This window comes from Betta splendens, chromosome 4 (genome assembly GCF_900634795.4).
Source record: "Betta splendens chromosome 4, fBetSpl5.4, whole genome shotgun sequence".
Lineage (NCBI taxonomy): Eukaryota > Metazoa > Chordata > Actinopteri > Anabantiformes > Osphronemidae > Betta > Betta splendens.
Window position 1 is genome coordinate 4506665 of NC_040884.2, and position 21940 is coordinate 4528604.

Here is a 21940-nt window from a genome sequence, read left to right on the forward strand (position 1 = left end):
ACATGGTTGCATCAGAATCTGAAGAAACAGTTTGTCGAACAAATTGGATGCGGTAAATGTTTATTCATTCATCATATCAACCAATTACACTGTCAGAATTAGCCCCAGTAGAGAACTAAAGGCGAGTATTTAAAGAACGAGAGGAGCATCGATTTCCCCGCCGCACTTAAACCTTGTACATTAGCTTACGTTAACTGACTCCGGGTGTTTTTCATGTTAAATGATAGCCATTAAATGATACGTGGCGATCTACATGACAGATACACAAGGCAGAAATGAAACTCAGATGGTTTTCCTAATGTCCTCTGCACGCCAAAGACACAGGGAAAAACCAGCAATTCATCTGAGCTCATCCTGCTTTCACAACACATCGCCTGCCGTCATTAAAGGAGTCTTCTGTGCAGCTCAAAGTAAATGATTCTGCTTCTATCACAGCCGCTTATGTGGATCAGATGATGCGTCTACTGATAGGTTTGTAATGGACTTTTCCTGTTCATTAACTGAGTTATAGCACCAGGATTTTATGCTTTGCGGTTCTAAATTGAATAATACATCTCCAATGTTTAAAGTAATATTAATATTTTCAAAATCAATGTTAGTAAAATTTTATGTACACAGTTGTATTTGTTGATGGCCTGCCGTTGCAAATAAAGATAAGATTTATGAAGGAGGGGTCTCTCCTCTCCCCCTAGTATTATCACAAGTGAAACACAGACCATAAAAAACTTTAATTAAAATTTTAATTAACACCGGTAATCAATAGGGTGTAACATAACATCTCACATATTCTCAGTGGCATGGAGGAAAATGTAATCAAACAAATACAGAGGGACCAAATATGATGATTTTATAGGCTAATAAGCCCAAGGTAAGTGTGACAGGACGAGAGGGAAGTGTCAGACTGCTTTTTCATGTGATGTTAGAGATGCGCTGAAGGCTGCGTGGGTTTAATCTTGTAGGTATGGATGTTATACACCATAACTTAGTGATACAATATCTTTATACAAATGTTTTTGAATACTATTTTTAACAAATGTCAGCTGATTGTTTTGTTTACTTTTGAACACATTACTGTTCAACAACATCAGTACCTAAAAGCACTTCTATATCTATTTGACCATTGTCAAAAAACTTTTTTTTTTCTAAAACAGATTTTTAGATTGTTAACAGTCGACTGTATTGACAAATGGAGATAATCACATCAGAATGAAATCGACAAAGCATAGAAATCCTATGTGACTTACTGATCTGCATTGAATGGAGCTGGACTAATGTTGAGCAGAGAAGTAGAAACAAAGTGAAAGCACAAACACAGTGTAAAAGCAGAGACGGTGTGAGGGTAATAGTCCCAGAGCATCGTCTGCCACTGCATCTCATCCTTCCTCGCCACCATTTCTAGCGCTTTCCTCTACTTTTGTAGAGGTAATCTCCCACACAGCTTAACGCAGCTGAGCCAAACAATAAACTGCATTGGCCACAAAATGGGGATTGCATACAGTATAAGGCAATAAAGCAAATTTCAATCATGCTCCGCAAAACGTTTTCACGTTGGCACCGCTGTCCATCCTGAGGTCACTGGAACAGAGTGGAAACATGCTGGGAATAAAGGAAAAATAAACCACATCAGCCTTGTGTTGATCAGCTTCCTTTCATTTAGCCTAAACACACCACCTATTAAATTAATTTGTGTCAAACAGTGTCATTCATTCATTTACCCTAAATTGTCTTCACTTAGCTTCAAATTTAAAGGGCACAAAACATAAAACGCAATTTAATTGTTTTACAACAAAAATGTGAATACTAAATTTTGTAGTATTGAATAAAAGCAAAATTCATATTGCACCAAATTAAATCTAGCAGCAAAGCACGGCTCTATTTGTGCACAGCTGAGATCTTGAACCTGCCCCAAACCAACCCAGTCCTACTCTTTATACACCATTAAATTATAGTTTAGTTTAGTTTAGTTTAGTTTAGTTTAGTTTAGTTTAGTTTAGTTTAGTTTAGTTTAGTTTATGGTCTGTAGCATCTAGTACATGTAGAGCTACAGTTGTGGTTGTGCTTGTTGCTTTGCACTGAGCTCCAAGACTACATTACCTGGATAATGAGAATCATCATCATTTCCTTGTGATGTCATTGGAGGACATGAATACTGTAATAACGTTTGAAACTATCATCTTTGGCATCATCAAATTGTCATGTTCTCATTGAGAAGATATTCTATTGGACTGTTACATATCCAGTAGCTCAGTGCTAAGATGTCTTAGATGCTCTAAGTTCACTTGTGCTGCTGTGGAACTCTCACCTCTGGCCTTTCCTCCAGCTGTGTTATCTCAGCGTGTGGAGGTATGTGAGGTTGAGCGGAGACGGTACATGTATGTGAGTATGACTATGCCTCAGATGGTAATAAAAGGCCGTGCTCTCTGGACCCCAGAGTATCCCAGCAATGACAAATAGTTTCTCTTCTTCTCATCACTGCTCTCGCTCCTAACTGTGAATTTCACCTGCAAACAGTTCAATTTGATGGTCAAATGTTTGTCCAGTTTCGAAAGGATGTCAGGGCCGAATATTTTTAGGTTTGCACAGTTGCTTCTAGAGTCTCTGTCTTATTTATATTGGTGATAATTGTTTCATTTGGATCTCAAAAAAACAGCCAAACTCAGAAAACTAATCCACTGTGTTTACTGCCATGATGCAAAGGGAGCTGTTACAGTTGTTTTAAGGCTAGAGAGCACTTTTTCTGTGTGGTTTCACACAGCACAGATGGTGCAGCTCATTGTGGAAAAACAGGCTCGTTCTTTCCCTTTCCCCAGCGTCAAACTTGCTGGATAGCTTTCCAATGAACAGATTTTTTACTGCTTACTTCTAATAAATATTTAGGATTAACTCAATGAAATGATGCAAACACAAATGAAATGTATTTAATGGGCATTCTGTCCATTGGAGGAGTTTCAATAGGGCACCGTTGAGGTGTGAAATGGCTACAACAGGCAATATAACACTCACATGGTCTCCCCCCTGCTCTCTGTGTCTTTGTGTCTCACTCACACACACACACACACACACACACACACACACACACACACACACACACACACACACACACACACACACACACATTGCCTAATATCTTCTGTCAGCAACATTGTGCATACGCCCAACCTTCAAATAATTTACTGCCGCGCGTCTACAGAGTGTTTGGCGCAAAAGTGTCACTAAATCTCAGGCCTCAAAGTCAAACGTCAGGTAAACCACAGAGAAATAATGTTTATTTTCTCTCAGCCCTGGCTCTGTTCTTAACCATGCTGTCAGTACACAGGGAGCTCGTATATTTCACAAATTCCCTCGTCGTCTGTACAAGTAGCCTTCGAAAACAAGCTACGGCTACTTACGAGTCTTGAAACCGTGACAGCTGCATTCCATTTACCTGTAGGTGTTACAAGTAATGAATGTCACCTAATAGAGTGAAATAATTATCTTTATTATGACTATTGTCTATCAACATATAATCCACCATGTTGTTGGTCATCCTTTCTTTTTCAAATGCTCACAAATGCGTAAAATACCCTAAAATGCCAGAAAGGTGTTAGGTTTTCCATTACCGCATAAATACCATGTCCCGTCTGAGGCAACGCATCATATATTCTGTTGGTATCTACAACACTGTCTGTTTGACCGTTTTCCACAAAGCTAGAAGCCCTCTAATAGAATTTCAAATCAGTCAAGCCCCTCACTCCCACCACTGACCCCCATAAGCCAACCAGCCATGCCCATTCCGCTCAGAATCCCTATAATCATCAAGCAGCAAGCAGGTGAATGAAAGCATCTTAAGCACACTCACAGCCCACCCTTCACCCTGTCGCACACGCTTGTTTCTCCGCCTAAAGATTCACAATGAGGCATTCTTTAACAACAAATCATTTCTTTCAGAGTATGCTTTTTAATCTGGCTGTGCTTGACAAGACCCATCCTTTCCGCTGAAGGGGAAGACCACATAGAGGCCGGGCCAATAAAGCCCAGCAGCCCCATGGCCTGACTGTGGTGATTTGTCAGGCGCCCGTGCTGGTCACACCGATGGATTTATCCCAAGGTAAATGGAGATAGCCCTCGCGGCTGCAGGTCCGGCACTCTGATTACAGACCCTCTCTCTGAGTTGCACTGATAGATGTTGCTTGTGTTTATCTATTTACATTGCCACTAAATCTATGAATACAATGTTAGCAGGCGAGCAGATGGGGTCCGAATCCGGGGGGGGGGGGCAGGTACTGTATGGTTTGATTTATGCTATGCTATGCAGAGCAATAGAGAGACAGCACAGATGAAGGGTCTGGGATGAAACGGCTCGCTGGGGCAGAGGTTGTGGTTTTGCATTGGGGTCAGAAGGCCACTAAAATGAATCTCATGCATTACTCACACCGGGTGCTGTCCAGCATGCCATAAGAATAACAAACACGCAGCAAAAGGAACGGGAGGAGCGTTTCAGGCACACGGGGGAGGCAGCATTTACTCGTGTGGGGCTCCATTGGGAGATGCGCCGTGGTGAACATTTATCCCGGAGCTTCCACATCTGTGGTGAAGCGTAATTCCAGCCAGGGACAATCACTGGGACAGCTATGGCTCAAACTGCCTCCTCCATCAAGATGTCTATGGTAAGGTGTGACAACACACAGCACAGGACTGAATAAATTCAGCTAATAAGTATCACAATAAAGACGCGCTGAAGCCCAGAATTATTTTCTGTGAAAGGACAGACACACAAATCAGTGTCAAGAATTTATTAACTGTCCCTTGTTAAAAAAGTAACCTTGCAAAGTTCATAAAGCCTTTCCTTGCTTGACCCTGACAAAAGTTGGATGAATGAAAAGATTATCTTCAAATAACAGTCACACCTTGCTTAAGCACTCTCTGCTACAGATGCAGATACAGATGCTCATTCTGTCTATTATTATTTCTAAGAAACTCCTGCCTTATGTCTAAAGACCATCATCCCCGAGGCACAGGTGGGGAAGTCTGTTGCACCCGCAGCAGATAAGCTCATCTAGATCCAATCGCCACACCCACGACCCAGGGAGACATAAATCAGACTTCACGACCATCAGCAGTGACGTGATAGGAAGCTGCCGGGCAGATGATTTTCCTACCAGTTACCAGCAGCTCCACAACCTTCCTCAACTGACTCCACTGCTAGATGCTCGCACGGGCGCCCAGTTGCTCCTATAACTATAACAAGCACCTCCTGCCCCAGCCGCGTGGAAAGCTTATGTATGGCACTTTCATTGTTTCCTCAGCCTATTGAGGTAAAGATAACTGTGAGTTGTGAGAGCACTGAGTGATTATACATCAGTAAAATCACAGGAGGTATATATCACTGCCACTGGGACACACCCACTGGAATGAATTGGGTCAAATGAGAGCAGTGCATCGGGCAGGGCGCATTGACAGTTACTAATGCACCTCCCATGGCCACTAATAGGAGTGTACAAATTGCCCGAGGTTTGTAAACTTTGCCTGTTTGGGGATGGGACAGCCAGGGTGTGGAGGCACCTCTGTAGCAGTGATACAGGTAGGGAACTAAATCAATGCCTGAGCAGTGAAGCGGGATGAAGGGGCTGTACTATATTTGGACCCAGAGGAGGGGCGTTCTTTCCATAAGTACCCACCTCACACACAGGACCTGGAAGAAGAAGGTGGGAAAGCACTTGAGCGAAAGTGGACTTCATGAAGACACCTCAGGAGTGGAGCACCGCCCGACCGACAGGTGCACTGTCAATACAACCTGTGACACCTAAATATGTGGAAGGTTGTGGAAGCGTCAGTGAACAAGTGGTTGGTGGGACTCAAAATAAAATGTTGGTAACACAAATACACTTGGTCATACAACAAAAACATGGATTCACTCATTTTAACAGCTAGATATCAGGAATATATGTATTCAGGTGAAGGCTTTCCAGGAAGACGGATTCCCAGGCCACAACAACAAAGACATTCACTGTTGCAGAGGCCTCAGAGGACAATCAAAGCCATAACTGTGATTAATCCATGTGTGATTGACATAAATATATAGTAAACAATGTACAATGAAATGATGGTGAGGTGAATGAGGCACACAACCTGAACAGCCCGTGCTTTAGATGGTCATAATTGAGTATGTAAGCAAAGAAGGCCTTTCAGAGTCACACCTGTCTGCTGCAGTTTGCACGGAGGCGAAGGCAGTACAACAGACGTGCAGTGTCTGCACACGCCTTGCACCTGGACAGCGGGACCCAATGGCTGCGTGTACGTAGAGCAACAACATATAGAGACAACCCTCAGTGTTGTGTTGTGTTTGGCTCATGTTTGAAACCAATATCAAATTGTACTTATTAACATTTGGGTGGAATTGTGACTATATTTTGGTTGTAACTGCAGGTTAGTCTATACAGATATTAACCAGATGGATACTATTAAACGCACACAAAGCTGGTTTTGTGTGATGCATTGTGAGGCCACTGCAAACTCAGTCCTCTGGAGGTGAAGCAGGAACGACGCCTTCTGTTCAGCTCCCACTCTATGTTCAGCTATGTGCCAGTATAGTGTGACTTGGCCTGTGGCCTGGCAGTGCACCGACGCTCTGAAGCCCTGCGTGTGCGTGTGTGCATGTGTGCGTTCGTCTGTACAACACCTGTGTCCACTGAGCAGAGGATGAACCAAGGCTCCGCGGCTGCTAGAAGGCCTCTCTCTCTGACAGTTATGCCCTAAAACAAACACTAAACACACACGGGACATGCATCCTCCACCCACACATCCAGTCAGTGTTCAGTGAAACACACTCCCAATCAGTTTGTTATAAGCACTCCAGTAATCAGGTTCCAACCAGCTTCCTCAACCTGTTTGTAAGGAACCTGGCTACTTCCAGGTGCACGTATGTAAACAGACACAATGGCGTTGGCTTCTCTCTCTCTCTCTCTCTCTCTCTCTGTCTCTCTCTGTCTCTCTGTCTCTCTCTGTCTCTCTCTGTCTCTCTGTCTCTCTGTCTCTCTCTCTCTCTCTCTCTCTCTCTCTCGCTCTCTCTCTGTCTCTTCTCTCTCTCTCTCTCTCTCTCTCTCTCTCTCTCTCTCTCTCTCTCTCTCTCTCTCTCTCTCTCTCTCTCTCTCTCTCTCTCTCTCTCTCCCTCCCTCCCTCCCTTACGCTCACACACCTTCTCTCTCTGCAGAATTATGACATGTTATTAATTGCCACCATTATCAGCAACAGCTTGCCTGAGAACTGGGCCCTCTCTCTGGGGGCGGGGGGTGGAGGGGTGAGGAGGCCCAGCATCGCAACACACCAAAAAGTGAAGGAGAGATAGAGACAGAGAAAAGGGCACATTGAAAGAGCGTGCGAGCGATAAAGAAAAGGAGGAGGGTGAGACTGGTGGAAAGAGAGAGACACGGACAGTGAAGGTGTAATGCATCATGCAGCGCAGAGCTACACTCTGCCCAAAAGGGATTGTGGGATTGTGAATAATTTATCAGAAAACATTTTTCTTGGTCCTTTCCACAGACCCACAAATCCTCCCCAAGCTCTCTTTGGCCGGGGCTCGAGATAATGCAGTGTGTTCGCGTGTGATCTATGTGTTTGTTAACATGTTCGCTGGGAGAGGGTTACAACCTCTGCCTGGTTCCCATACAGGCTAAATGGACACCCACACGGCCCTATGCAGTAGGTCCACGTCAAGTCCGCAGATGCAACGTCCAAACACAAACGCTGCACAACACAGCTGAAGACTGCGGGGAAGTCAGGCTTGTCCAGAATACCTGCGTTGTCAAAATGTTATTGGATGATGGACCGCAGCTGATTACGGACCAATTCCTCTGACTGTGGAATCAATGGAGATGGAAATAGTAAACAGAGATGTCATCAAACATCTAATCTCACAGCAGAACCGGTGGCACGGGAATCTGTGAACCTCATCACGTGTTCACTGGCCCATCTTATGGCTCTTCTCTCCCAGACGCTGAGAGGGAGGGAGACTCTGATCAGACGGAGCTTGAAGGAGAATCTGAGTGTCAACACTGTCCTAGCATCAACTCCTCCAGCCCATTCATCTGTGGCAGCAGAAAGAACTGTTACAGGAACTGTCACACCCAACTCTACTGTTAATTTAAGGTAATTAGCGAGCGAGTGATTCCCAATACATCATGGCGCGACTGGCAGACTCCACAATATTTCACAGCCAATCTGTTACCTTTGCGGCGGCGCCCGACTCCCTCCCTCCTCCCTCCCCCCTCCCTCGCTCACTGCTTCTGCCATTACAGACGTTGTATCTGAAACACACAAGGACATACAGTATCCACACTGACAAACAGATGCAACACAAGTAGGATTCAGGCAGCGTTTTGGTTAAAGCTATTAAACAAACAACTGAAAGACCCACGCTGGGTTGGTGAACATGAAGAAAGAAAAGTGCACACACCGAAGCATCCCATTCATTTATGACAAAACAGAAAGATGTCACATGTGTACTAAACATACCACTCAGCAGCCACAAGGTCTTTGAACTCACAGAGTTGAAAGATAGTCCTCCAGTGTTAGTGTTAAGGTACATTTGGTTTAGTTTGATGGCAAGGACTGTTTGTTTTCACAGTGCGTGTAGTTGCTAACTTGTGTTCGAGTGGCTCTGTAAATTTACACACTATTGCTGTATACTGTACAAAGTGTGTTAGCAACATCAAACATCTGTTTTTTATTTACTCATGGCAAAACTCTAAAATTAAGAATGCACCTCCTTAAACAGTAACACGAAGCAGGTGATGAAGTGCTTAGCAGACTTATAATTACACATATGTCTGAAAGATTTATTATTATCATCATCCTCCTCATCATCGTTGTTATTATTATTATTATTATTATTATTATTATTATTATTATTATTAAATCCAGCATGTTGAGGAACGCTAAATATTACTTCTATGTTGGACAAGGAATAGAGAATGTTTTATGGAGCCGCTTGTTTTATGTGAGGGGAAGCTTAGCGCCGTAGTCGCTCTTATGTATGGCCCTGCTCAGTTACAGACAGTAAGTGAACCAGCAGGCCTCTGCCTCAGACAGAGCAGCTGGGGAGGTGTGAGACTACTTTAGCTCGCTGCACCACATCAATCTCTAAGACATTCACACACTTGTGCACACACACATACATGTATCACAGTTGCACTCATTCATACACCTGTCGTGCTCTTTATAAGGAGTTTTGTATTAATAGAGACTAGTTTATAGTGTTAATTTTGACCTGGACACAAACACGGTGCTATGGGACAGACAATGCAAAAGTAATGTGTGAAAAAGTAATGTGCAAAAGTCAAAGTAAGGTCTATAGATAATATAGAAAATAAAACCATGTGCAACAGTATGTTGCAGTATGTACAAAAAGTTGTTGCAAAATAAATACATTCAACTTTTTAACGATTTAAGTGCATTGTCAAATTCATGCTCAGTCTTTCAGTACTGAGAAACATTAACACCTGAACACCTGAAAAGTGAGAGTTTTTGCAGCATTGCAGCAGTCAATACATTGATTATACTCATCCTGGCTTTTCCTATGTCTATATATACTGTTGGGAGCTTATGGAGCAACTTAAGGCTGTGTGACTGAGCAAGGCCCCTTCTACATTAAACAAAGTCACCACAATGTTTTATTCTGCTTTTAAACTTGTCCTTCAAAACAGAATGACTCATGCGTTTGCTTATAGTTGGGAAACAACCACTGGGTCTTGATACAAAGCTAATTTAGATTTCCTCAGTTTGAGCACTTTACATATAGTCTTAAAAGGATTTTTCCATTTTGTGGGAAATTGCATGTGGCTTTGTAATTAACGACCATGAACGAGATGAAGCCATACAGAGAATGCTGGACAAAGGCCCAAAGAGCAGCACAGCAGATCTGCATTGTCAGGCTATGGTCTTTGGTAAATACAGGATGATTGTATTCAGAGTTCTTTTTATCAACACGGCTTCAGTAGAGTAAATGTGTGGGAGCGAGAAACCAGGCAGCCTGTAACAATCTTCCTCTGAATTTGGTTTTCATTTTCTACCATCACTGTCTTTTATCTTTCTCATTGTACTGTCTATGTCTCAGTGAAAATGTGAGCAGAGTCAGATTATCCGGTTGCTAGGCAACATTGGGTTGTGTGAAACCATCTAAAACTGGGAACTGGGTTCTGTTTTGGTTGGTCACCAGTCATCATCCTGTCACCTTATTCCCGTTGGATGTCATTCTCCCACTCATCCTTCCGATCAAGGGCCTTCGCTTCTCTCCGTGTTTCACATAGTGTCTCCCCCCGTGTTTCTCGCTGTGTGACTGCACAGTGGAGATTCCTGCGTCTGCGAGGTGTGCTGTGCCTCTCGCCAGCAGGAGCAGCAGCAGCCATGAGCATTTATCAAAGCTGTGCTCCGTAATGACCACTCAGCAGTGGGGAAATTGAGCTGACCCCAAGGCCAAAGCTGTTAGAGGGGACTGGTGGGAAGGCCAGCGGGGTCAGGCCATCCTTGTCCCACCCACTTAGTGGGCAGTTAGCGCTGAACCATTAGTTTACTGTTTGGAGGCCTCACAGCTATCCCTCGCAATGTACACACACACATATACAAACACGTACGCTGTGGGATTTACACACAATGTGGACAACAACCCCTCCGCCTAATCTTCAGCACTTCAGTGTTTACCTGACACAAGTTGTAAAAGGAAAAGAGTCAAAGAAACCAAAGGGGTAAACTTTGCTGGCTGCCAGTAAATGCTGAGACTTCAGGAGCCTTCTTTCTTTTGTACTGGAAGCAGGTCAAAACAATATGCACAAAGTAAATGTAGCTTATTCAATATAGGGCGAAAAAAGACACACAAGAATTAATAATTAATAAATCAAAGCTTTCAAACATTTTCAGTAAATTACAGTAAATCTAATCAATCATTCAGTAAATCGTGAGTCTTTACTGAAGCTACGCTTCAGCTGCATCATTTCTCGCTTCACGTACTACAGTATAACTACAACTATGCAATCAATCAAAATTAATTCAAATAAACATGAATGCAACTGAGTTGTTCTTTACGAACCAAAATGTAATGATCAGTAGCACTATATTTGACCTTTATTGGTCTCTTCCCAGACACTGCGGAGACACGACAATTACCAGAGCTTGTTAATTCCAGGAAGCTGCATTGAGACAGATCACTGGCTCTAGTTAACATTATTTAACTTAGCTATGTCTTCAGGCACTTGCTGACAACAGTCCAGGGGCTGCCACAGGGCAAAAAAAAAAACGGCAGGGGAGCCGCACACAGACAATCAATACGGACGCAGATGGAATGAGAGGTGGGGGCAGAAAAAAAAGGGCTGGAATAGTCGTTTTCGCTTGAGAGGCGCTCCCTGGAAAGCCATGAAATAAAAATCTGAACTTTAAAATTGATAAGGATTGATTTCGCTGACACGGGATCATAACATACACCCCTATGGAGACTGGCAGCATGAGGGCTTACAGATGCATGGCGCATAAAGGAGAACAGGGAGGACGTAAATCTGACTACAGCACAGCAATTAGCCTTTTACTGTGGGAGAGACGTGGAGGATCTTTACTGTTTCATCAAATGGCATTAGGCACGCTCTGGGCCCGGAGGTTTCTCTGGGAAGACAAATGCTAGAATAAACTTGTTTGGACAGATGGATTGGATGGAATTCTTCACAAAGTTCACTATTTTCCCTCACAGATCCATATAGATCACTAGCAAGCGGTTAGTTCATTATGTGGCTTCTATTAAATGTCACACAGTGTTTGAGCAATAAGTACAGAGACAAGCTCACCCCAAATGACATTTTCAACAACGTTTTCAAAGACAAACTGTGCAGCCAGATGCATTGTGGACAAGTTTGTCTCTGTTATGAGAACAAAGCACAAAAGCAGGAGCCGAGTCTGTAAGTGACTGCTCATTTGCAAACCTCTTTATTATGCCACGAGCCTGAAAACAAGGCATCTTTAACTGTGCTATCATGTGCTGGAGAGAAAAATATTCAGTGCCCAGAGTGGAAATTAATTACTATTCAAATGAGTGCCACGGAGCCGAGGACACGATTAGGTTAAGAGAAGAAGGAACCTGGCGCTAATTCCTACTCAGATGAGTGATTGGGAGGAATGAGCAGGGAGGTCTTGATCAAAGCTAACATTGCAAGCCAACATTGTACTGTATGCTGGTGAGCAGATGGCGAGCCATAAATCCTCACCCAAGCCCTGACACATATTAGCATTTAGTTAGCAGCCCGCAGCTTGCCAGCCATTTAGGTAATATCTCCATCAGATCACTTTGGAAATGGTGATGAAGTGAGTTGGTGGGATTTTAATGCGTTCTGCGACTGTATTGTGCTTAGTTAGATGGAAATCTGGCTGTGCCACCAAGTGTTGCTGTTCACAGCGGTGAGAAACTGCATGTGTTGACAAATATGCTCATCAGCGCACATTTAACGACACAACCCTCACCGGCACCGGGGACTCGTTCTGCACACAATGCGATGGCAATAAGTAAAATAAATATGAGCATGGTGTGAGTTAGTGATTAAAATTCATTTGTTTTGCTTATGCTTCTTTCTTTGCACTAGTCCTTGTCTGGAGTATGCAGTGACATGCATTCATATAGTGCGACACGTATAGACTAAATGCAGTAAACTAACTTAGTGACACTTGATGGAGTGAATGACCCTCCTGGTGCACAGATTAGGTTTCTGTGTGTGAGCTGATAGTGAAAGGGCAACAGCAGTGGAAGGAGCGACGCGGGGCGTGCAAACTATGTGTAAATGTCTGCGCATGAGCGTGCATGTGTGTGAGGTTAATTGTGGTTCAACTGCGAGGAACAGCTGAGAGAGCTCATATATGGCACAGAGGAACAAGCCTGGTGACAGGCAGCCTGACAACACAACCTGTTTTATGGTGACAAGTGTCTGTGCGGCTGAGAGAGGGACTCACCGGGGTGGGACGCGAAAGTGTGAGAAAGAGTGAGTGTGTTGAAGAAAGGCAGGTGAGTAGTGAAGTGGCTGTCTGCCCACCCAGTGTGTTCACATGCCTCCTTTAGAATAGCAAAGAGCCTTGGTAAGCACTTTCTACACTAGGGGTGCTGATGGGAAGAGTGTCTAAGTGTGTGTGTGTGTGTGTGTGTGTGTGTGTGTGTGTGTGTGTGTGTGTGTGTGTGTGTGTGTGTGTGTGTGTGTGTGTGTGTGACAGCTGTCTATCCTTCCCACTTTCAGCCAAAGTATCAAGAAGAAAGGAAGAGTGTTTTCTGTTAGTTATGAAGCTCCGCAAAGATGAAGAGTGAGAATGTGGTATATTTAACACAAGTCTGCAAAATGCAGAAAAGTGGTATGCTTGGCTTTTTGTTTCCTGAATTGTGTTCCTGAACAACTGTCAGCCGTTCTCCAAACCAAACCAGCTCCAGGGCTACTTTAGAACCAAAAAGAGGCTAAAGCTAATGTGAATGAACCAGTACCAGAACCAGCATGTGCGAGTGCGTGTTCCTGATGCATAAGCACAGGGTTTAAAACATCAAAGGAACTCAGCTCAGTTTTCAGCAAGCAGCTAAAGGTTAGACTTATGTGTTGCTACTTACAGTAACACAAGACTCCTTTACACGGTGTCAGTACCGCTACAGAACCCAGGTGTCAATCAAGTCACTCATGTGAGGTAGACTGTAACCAAATGAGAGACAAATAGCTTAGACTCCAAACAGCGAAGTGCATTACACATTATCTACATATTTTGTAACAGAACTAAATTAAAATATTACCATACAATTAAAAAAGAGCAAACAAGAGTCATCTTTTTTTGTTAAATTGTGTTGTTTCTGTTTTTTTAAAGTTTCAAAAAGTTTCAATTAACATTTTGGCTCTACAGTAAAGTAAGCAATAATGAAATGAAGATAATTGTTAGGTGCAGCAATAAATGTGTCATTGTTATACGTTATACGTGTTTTTTCTGCCAGAACTGTCCAGAAACTGGTTTTTAACCTCAGCGAAGTTGTAAATCTTTTATCACCCAGTCTGCAGAAATAAGCTGTGAAACTGCAACACTTACTCAAGAAACTTGGAGTCTTGTAATATGTGCTGGAACCAGAAATAGGCTCGTGACCCAGGCTGGGGTCACCAGGAACCGCTGACTGTCAGAGAGATTAGCTCTGAAAAAGGAGTGGCAGGTTGAAGCTGGTTCACTTTATAATCAGGTGTTTATATTGATATTATCTAGCAATTGTTAAACATAACATAGTTGTGTAACCAGTGATGTCACATCAATTAAATAAATGAAATAACTACAGTATATCTATATATAAATATAGTGATTCCAATTAAAGAATACCTTTCTTTAATTTGCAGCTTACTGTATGGGAACTTGTTCATCACATAGTTTACATTTACTTGTCATTGGAGGGATAGAGTGACAGGAAGACGTGCAGCAACTGCAGCCGGCTGCATTGACACGGCAGCATGCGGAGCCTCCAGGACGCCAAAACTGGGCTTTGAAGCCCTGAGGCAAACAGCAGCAGTAGCCGGGGGGGTATCAAGTGTGCTGGAGCTGCCCCACTAATAAGATAAGTGAGCTAATGCTAGCGCTAGGGCTTCGCCACTCATCTCAATCTGTCGTCTTCAACAGTCTCTCAGGAATAGCTCTCAAATTTAAATGCTGCGCGGCTGCTGATGGAGTGACAGTGTGGGTCTCCCTCCGAGCGTGCGGCGGCTGCGCGGCAGTGGGAGCACGTGCGCGTTGGCTGAAGGCAATGGAAGACGCTGGCTAAGTCACATGGAACATCAGTTGACACTAGAAAAATACAGCTGCCGATAAATCTGCGACAACAGCCCTGGACTCGAGTTTCACTCTATGATTTATCTGGGTTGTTCCTTTTAGCCTCGCCATTTGGGAGCCGCGGTCTGTGCAGGTCATCTGTACAACTTACTTTTAAACTTTAATACGTATCCAAGTGCAAATGTAGAGAGAAAGAAACTTGGCTTCTCTTATCTCTGTTGTAAAAAATGGTCTCAAATAATCAGTAATTCTGTTTGGATGTTTATATTTAACCACTGATGCACCCAAAGGCTCACGCTCAAAATGTCAAGTGTCTGTTGGAAAACTGGGCTTAATTGGAATTTGTGTGTTTTAAGGTGAAAGCTATTACTCTCATTCAGTGTCTATTGATCTGCACTCGTAGCACTGATGAGTTCTGCACAGTGTTTATTAGACTGAGGGATCTGTTATGCCTATTTTCCTTGATCCTTGATAAAAGAAAACCAGTCTGTCCCAGACGTTTAGCATGTTGATGATCTGTGAGTTTTAATCCAGTGGGTGGAGACTGCTGCATGTCAACATAAGATCAATACCTTTCTTAGAGGCAGCTTTGGGTAACTTTAAGGACCCGTTTAAATACATAACGGCTAAATCCTGCTACGCAAACTTCTGCTACAGGCTTAACACCCTGGACGCCTTCGTTGCACATGTCTTGGCTCCTAACCACATGTCAATGCATCATTTCTCTAATTATAATCATCTAGTTCCATGACATCACTCACCACTCAACCATGTTCATAGACTGACAACAGGTGTTTGTAATCAAATGACAAGCGTATCAACAACAAAATAAATGCCGATTATTCAAGACCAGACTTTAATTAGAAATTCTATGTAAAAAATGATTAAACAGAGTCACTTTTTTGCGTCATTTCCCAGGCAGCAAATGTGACCTGAGCTTTCTCCACCAGAGCTTGTTTGCTAATAGCCTTGTAGACACCACACACTCTTAACACATTCATATCCCCCTCCCGATGCCCCCACTCAACTCCCGTCTCTGCCTTGAGACAACCTGGAAACCACCGCCTGAGTGTGAGGAAGCTGGCACTCCATTATAAGCACCTCAATTACAACCGTTATCAATCCCAGCAAAAGAGAGAGAGCGAAGCCGTTGTCTGTTTGACTCATCAGCGGCGGTGAGGTAGCGGCTAAAGGACAGGAAGGAGGGTCTCAAGAGAGACAAGGACAGCAATTTGTACATACGTCTGTGATTGTGTAAGTGTAAGTGCATGTGTGTATCCTCTAAAATCCATCCCCCACCCTGACCTTGATATCCTGTCGCTGTCAGTTTGTTTTATGCTCCGTATCTTGACTCCTCGCTCTCTCTTCAAAACCTTACGAACCCAATCATCTCAAATTCAGCCAACTGAAATAATTAAGGGGTTGCATGCTGCCAGAAATAAGCATGTGTATATTTTTGAAGTGGGGAGGGGACGTGTTTGAAGTTTCTGGATGCCTGCAGCTGGGTTCAACTTGTTAGGAAAACTGGGTATTGCCTTACACTTCCGTTGACATGTCTGCAGTATCGGTGGTTGTGGGTGTGCGTTACATGTCAGCCACCCCTTGGATGACCCCCCCCAAAGATGTGCATGTTTACAGAGGTGTTCTCGCAAACATTTGCCCAGTGCAGCACGACAGACCGGCCACATGAACACAAAGAGGTGTTTACAGTTATCAGGACAGCATTAGCACAAACACATATCACGCATTTTGAGGTGGTTTATTTATTCTATTAATAAGGCCAGCGAATTGAATGTTAACACGATAGGAGTTGACACGTTTTTCATATTTATATGTCATGTAGTAGATAGAAACCTGATGGATATCCATTCTAAACAACAGCTCGACTCAACACAGCTTTGCCTGTGCCACACCATATGGCAGAAACAACAACGGAAAGACATTCTGCTTGTTGACAGATGTGGACTAACTTACTCAAGCGGAAAAACACATGCTAACATATTGTTAGCATGTGGGAAGTGCACAGTGTTATTTCTCAATAAGATTCACCCACCCACCAAAGCACAAAAACACTTGCTAGTTGGCCTCCTTAAATGAGAAGACAGATAACATTATTCGGTATATTAAAAGTGCCCCCTGCTGTGGGGGGGCTGGAGACCATCCCAGCTGTCACTGGGAGAGAGGTGGGGTTCATATAACAGAATGTGAAGTCCACAGTGCTAAATGCTGCAACGCCGTGCCACCACAGAGAAGATCAGGGTGCCTCAGGCTTAAAACAACAATTTGTAGTGGTTAAAACTATAAAGGTTTTAAAACGATTGATGGGGTGTTGGTATTTATAACTATGACAATATTAGAATAATTTTAAGAAAGTAATATTTATTTTAAAAAGTTACAACATTTGAAAACTACTTTCCCACATTGCCAAGCTCAGGAACGTCATCTAATGCGAAGCTGTCTGTATGTTGTGTAGAAGGAGTAAAACACATGGAGCCTAAATCTGCCAGCTTCCTAAACCAAACTGACTCATGCACAGACATAATGAAAAATACTACACGTAAACCAATCTTCATGTTCGCTGCCTGCTGGACAGGCAACAGATACACACACATATTGCACACACACACACACACACACAAGCACACAGGCGGTTCATAAGCATGCAGACTGGGGAGCAGGCGTCCTTTTGTTAGGGGGAGAATGGGAAGTGTGAAGGACGTGACAAGGGAGATAAGTGTCCTCCGGGGCCCTGAGGTTACCCTAATGGTGTCATACATCACCACTCACAAAGCCATGCAGAGCAAAGTTGTCAATGCATGAATGCTGCACTATTACTATCGCCCATTTTAATCATGGCACCTGTCACTGCGCTAATCAACACCATAACTTCACACTGGAAATCACTCAGAAAAACTCTCTGATGCTGCTGTGTAGCAGGAACTGTATACAACAGACTGTGAGTTATGCAGATGGGATGGATGGATGGATGGATGGATGGATGGATGGATGGATGGATGGATGGATGGATGGATGGATGGATGGATGGATGGATGGATGGATGGATGGATGGATGGATGGATGGATGGATGGATGGCAGGCAGGCCACAGTGGTGACAGTGGTGAGGGGTTGTGACTTTGTAGTGCATCATTGCCCTTGTTTAATGAACACTTGGCTTTTTCTAAGCAGTTGTTGTGACAATGTTAAATGCCGCTTTTATGGACGTGCTAAAAGGGGTTTTCCTCTACTGTCAACGCCTTCGCCAGCGCATGCACACACACCAGCAGCCTGTCCAGTGTGTCCTCCTGATTCACACACAAAAAACAAATGATCCTCTGCAATCTGGAGCAGTTTCCTGCCTGTTCACACCCATACACACTCTACACGACTGCCTTTTACTTCTAGATCCAATTCGAGGGCTATATTTTCAAGCTGTTTAGAAATGACCAGATTTAAACTACTCTATATTGGGTAGGTCATTTAGGATCATTATGGCTCCAGAGAACATATTGAATGAATTTTTATTACCACAAAATAGCTTTTGTAAAAAAAAAAAAAAAAAAAAAAAAAAAAAACATTTACTGCAAAAATGCAGACTGTGGCTCAAAAGACAAGAAAACATGCAATAAGAAACATCATTAACTTAAAACATCATTATGTTGTTCAAACATCTCCGTACGGATTATAATGACCCCCTTAAACATGTGTGATTCAGGTTAACTAGCTTGTTTAACATCAAATCATTAGCTCACTAGGTTACGGGGAAGGTTTGTGTAAATTAGCTCAACTCTCTCTGTTCCCCAGACGATTCAAATTTAATAGTTGATAGTACATTTGTTGAGTAACAGGTGAGTTTAGCAAAGCAGAACGTTAGCATAAGCATTCAGGACAGAAACAGTTAAAAAACAACCGATGTTTAAAGACAACAAAAAGTCAGACTCTTACCGTTGTTTTCCATGTGCATCTATGATCCATAAAGACGCTGTCAATCGTTTAAATAATTAAAGTTGAGTTCACTGAAGAGTAAAAACAAGACAAATCCCCACAAAGTGGCACTTGTGGTTGTGTCCAAACAAACATGGCGTCGAACCAAATATAAGACACAAGGTTGACGACGGCTGGTTCACCCAAACTGTAAAAGCTACGTTTCTATTTTCTACTTTAATTTCTATTCATTTTTATTTTACTTGTGTTCTTCTCTTGCATTCACTTCCAGTATCATATCATTAAATTCGACGTGTATTTACTTCAAATTTGCAGATCAAAAGTGCTTTCATATAATATTTAATAAGAAGGCATATTTAAAATATTAGCCTTGATAGAAACTATACAAATACCTTTGCCAAAGACCAACAATAAATATTATTTTGTTTTAGTATTTAAAACTACCCTGCATGTTGATCTAGTTCACTAACTTGTGCTAAAGAGGTTACTCATCTGATGATAGCAGCAAGTTCCCAAAGTTGCTGAAATGTGTGTCAAAAATGGAAAGTGCTGTACATCATGATTGATGTTGGAGCCGTGCTATAACCTCCTCCAGTGGCATCACTTCAGCCGCCTCCATGTATCTTCTTTCAGACTGTGACACTATGTAGATATGTGCTCCAAAATAAGACGGATATGTTGCTTGAGACCCGGCAAAGCAAGAGTTATGGTGGCAACTGGAGAGGGGCTGGTAAAATATGGAGGATTTCTAACTATAAAGATACTGATAGCTCAATATGAGCAATGGAAACATTCGCGGTGTCTGTTTCGGGCCCGTTGGCCCTGTTTGGGTAGCACTGGAGAGGCTCCGGGTCCGGTTACAAACTATTAGCATTCCTCTGGATCGAGGCTGAGGATCGGCTGGCACGCGGCTGCAGGGACTTGCCCTTTCGCTCAGACAGGAGAGGGACCAGCGTGGAGGTAGTGATGGAGATCTTAGATAGAGAAAGAAAAGAGGCAGAAAAGGACACACGTTTAAAGAAAATGTGACAAGCCATATTGAAACTGGGCCACGGAGTGGAGCGGTTCTGCTGTCACCGCGTGTCATTAAGAAACCTGTTTTACCTAATGAGGTACGTTACCGTTAATCACATGCTCATTAGGAGTGACGTGTTGAAGAGAGACGCAGCGATGGCAGACACACACACACACACACACACACACACACACACACACACACACACACACACACACACACACACACACACTCACTACAACACAACACGTGCGACGTCCCCTGACGATGAGCCGATTCTAAAGCGAACACACTTAGAAATCTCAACAATATGTGCAACTAGACCACAGATTTTTTTTTTCCAGATGAACCCTCCTCATCATTATCCACAGCTTAGGTGGTCATTTCCCCGGGACGAGAGAGAGCCCACGCCGGGTTAAGGATTCAGAGATTCTGGTTAATGGCGCACAAGCTTCCCCTTCCTCCCTGGGTGCCATTAGCACCTCATTTTAAAGGAGAGTGATGGGCCAGGCTTGCAGGGTTATCTAGCCTATCTTTTAATCATAAATGAGACCCCTCCCTCTTCCCCCTCTTTACCTCCCTCTATCTGCCTTCTCTCCCCCTATGTGGGTTGAGGAAAGTGCCGTGTCAGCGCCCCCCCCCCCCCCCCCCCCCCCCACCCCCCCCCCCCCCCCCCCCCCCCCCCCCCACACACACCTTCTGTCCCTTCCCGTTCTTTCTTTATGCTTTTCCAGCCCATCGCTGATCGGGGGCATCAGTTCCAACGAGGTGACTCTTGCGCCATCACTTAGGAGCGGCCGAGTCCTCCTCCGTCCAGGACAATGGGGGAGCTGACGCTAAAGCAGGAGGGCTGTGGAGGCAGAGAGGCACCGGCAGGGTCACGCCAATGACAGGAGGCCTTAAAATGGCTTCTCAAAAGTCTCGCCTCAGAGTGGACGATCCTCCAGCTGCTGGTGATCTTAACCCATTGTGCTATAAACATCCTCTGCACTTTACAAACTGCCCTTCACATGCAGTACATACACTTATACGCACTCCTTCTGCTTCTTTGTGGGCTGTTAAGTTTATGTGCATCATTTGGAAAAAAATATGAACCTGCACTTGAAAAGTTTTGGACGAGTTGTTAGAGGAAGGGAGTGGTTTTATGATACATGTTCACCTGCAGGCCGGGGCACCGATTTCCAGTGCTCATCACCATCGCACACACCGTCTCCACCTCAGTGGCCCCTAGCCTTCAGTCATTGTCTCTCGCTGCAGTCCTGCAGGGGGTAAACGTCAAACTCTCCAAATTGGATGAAACATTATGGGAAATATTATGAGGCAGCCTGCTGGTGTGATGGCTGGGGGCTCCTGGTTAATTGAGTTGTTGCCTGTGCTGAATACTGAGCAGGAGGTGAGGACGGCAGATGAGTCGGTGGGACGCTGGCTTTTTTTTACCTTTTTAGACATTTCATTTTTATTGGTTAATGTTCTATTAGAAGAGGGAGGAGAATAAAATACGGACAGAATGGGAGACAAAGTATCTTATCTGTAACCACTGTGACTTTAAAACAGCTGTTACTGTGTTAGGTTTGTACTAAGTGAGAGAAAACAATAAACTTGACACCAAAGTCCAAAGTCCATCAAGTAGTGGCTCCAAAACTTTTTCCAGTGGAGTCGCTGAATGACTTCCCATCTTTAAGCCTGACACACAGAAATCTTTTATCCACAATATTAGTTGGAAAAGGAAGACAGAACTGAAATTTTAAACAGTTGAAGCCAAATGAAGTACTTTTGATCATCGTCGCGACAAGGCTGAGAAGTAACATTTAGTCATTAATGTCAAAGCAGATATGTACCCCAAGATTTATACATGAGCATTAAGGGAAGCCTATTAGTAATGTGGCTCATCCTAAATCAGAGTCACTGCGATTGAGTAATAATGTTATGCAAATATATTCAGCTGGGAAATTTTCTGATGATTATTACATGTAGATTGGTCCCAGTAGCTCTTGCTGGTTTGAAAATATGCTAAATGTACAATTGATGGGGCTGCGTGAGGAAACTAGGGTTTGTACACTTTGTCACATGTATTTCAGAGAAGAATGTTTAAATTTCACCAGTGAAATACTTAGTTTTCAGTTAGTTGACCATCCAACCAAGTAACATGGACATCATGCAACATCTGTGTTGCACCAGTTTCTTGTGAACTAGTCATGCAT

At 43.4% G+C, this 21940-nt stretch overlaps 2 long non-coding RNA genes across 2 annotated transcripts; both read right to left on the reverse strand.

The window, feature by feature from the left end:
- Positions 1 to 204: 204 nt before the first annotated feature.
- Positions 205 to 14151, reverse strand: LOC129604060 (uncharacterized). Its single transcript, XR_008694623.1, has 3 exons — positions 14059 to 14151; positions 13595 to 13673; positions 205 to 1596 (listed from the first exon to the last, which is right to left on the reverse strand). It is a non-coding gene; the product is annotated as an uncharacterized LOC129604060 (long non-coding RNA).
- Positions 14152 to 18329: 4178 nt separating this feature from the next.
- LOC129604061 (uncharacterized) lies at positions 18330 to 21280 on the reverse strand. Its single transcript, XR_008694624.1, has 2 exons — positions 20436 to 21280; positions 18330 to 19698 (listed from the first exon to the last, which is right to left on the reverse strand). It is a non-coding gene; the product is annotated as an uncharacterized LOC129604061 (long non-coding RNA).
- Positions 21281 to 21940: the final 660 nt, after the last annotated feature.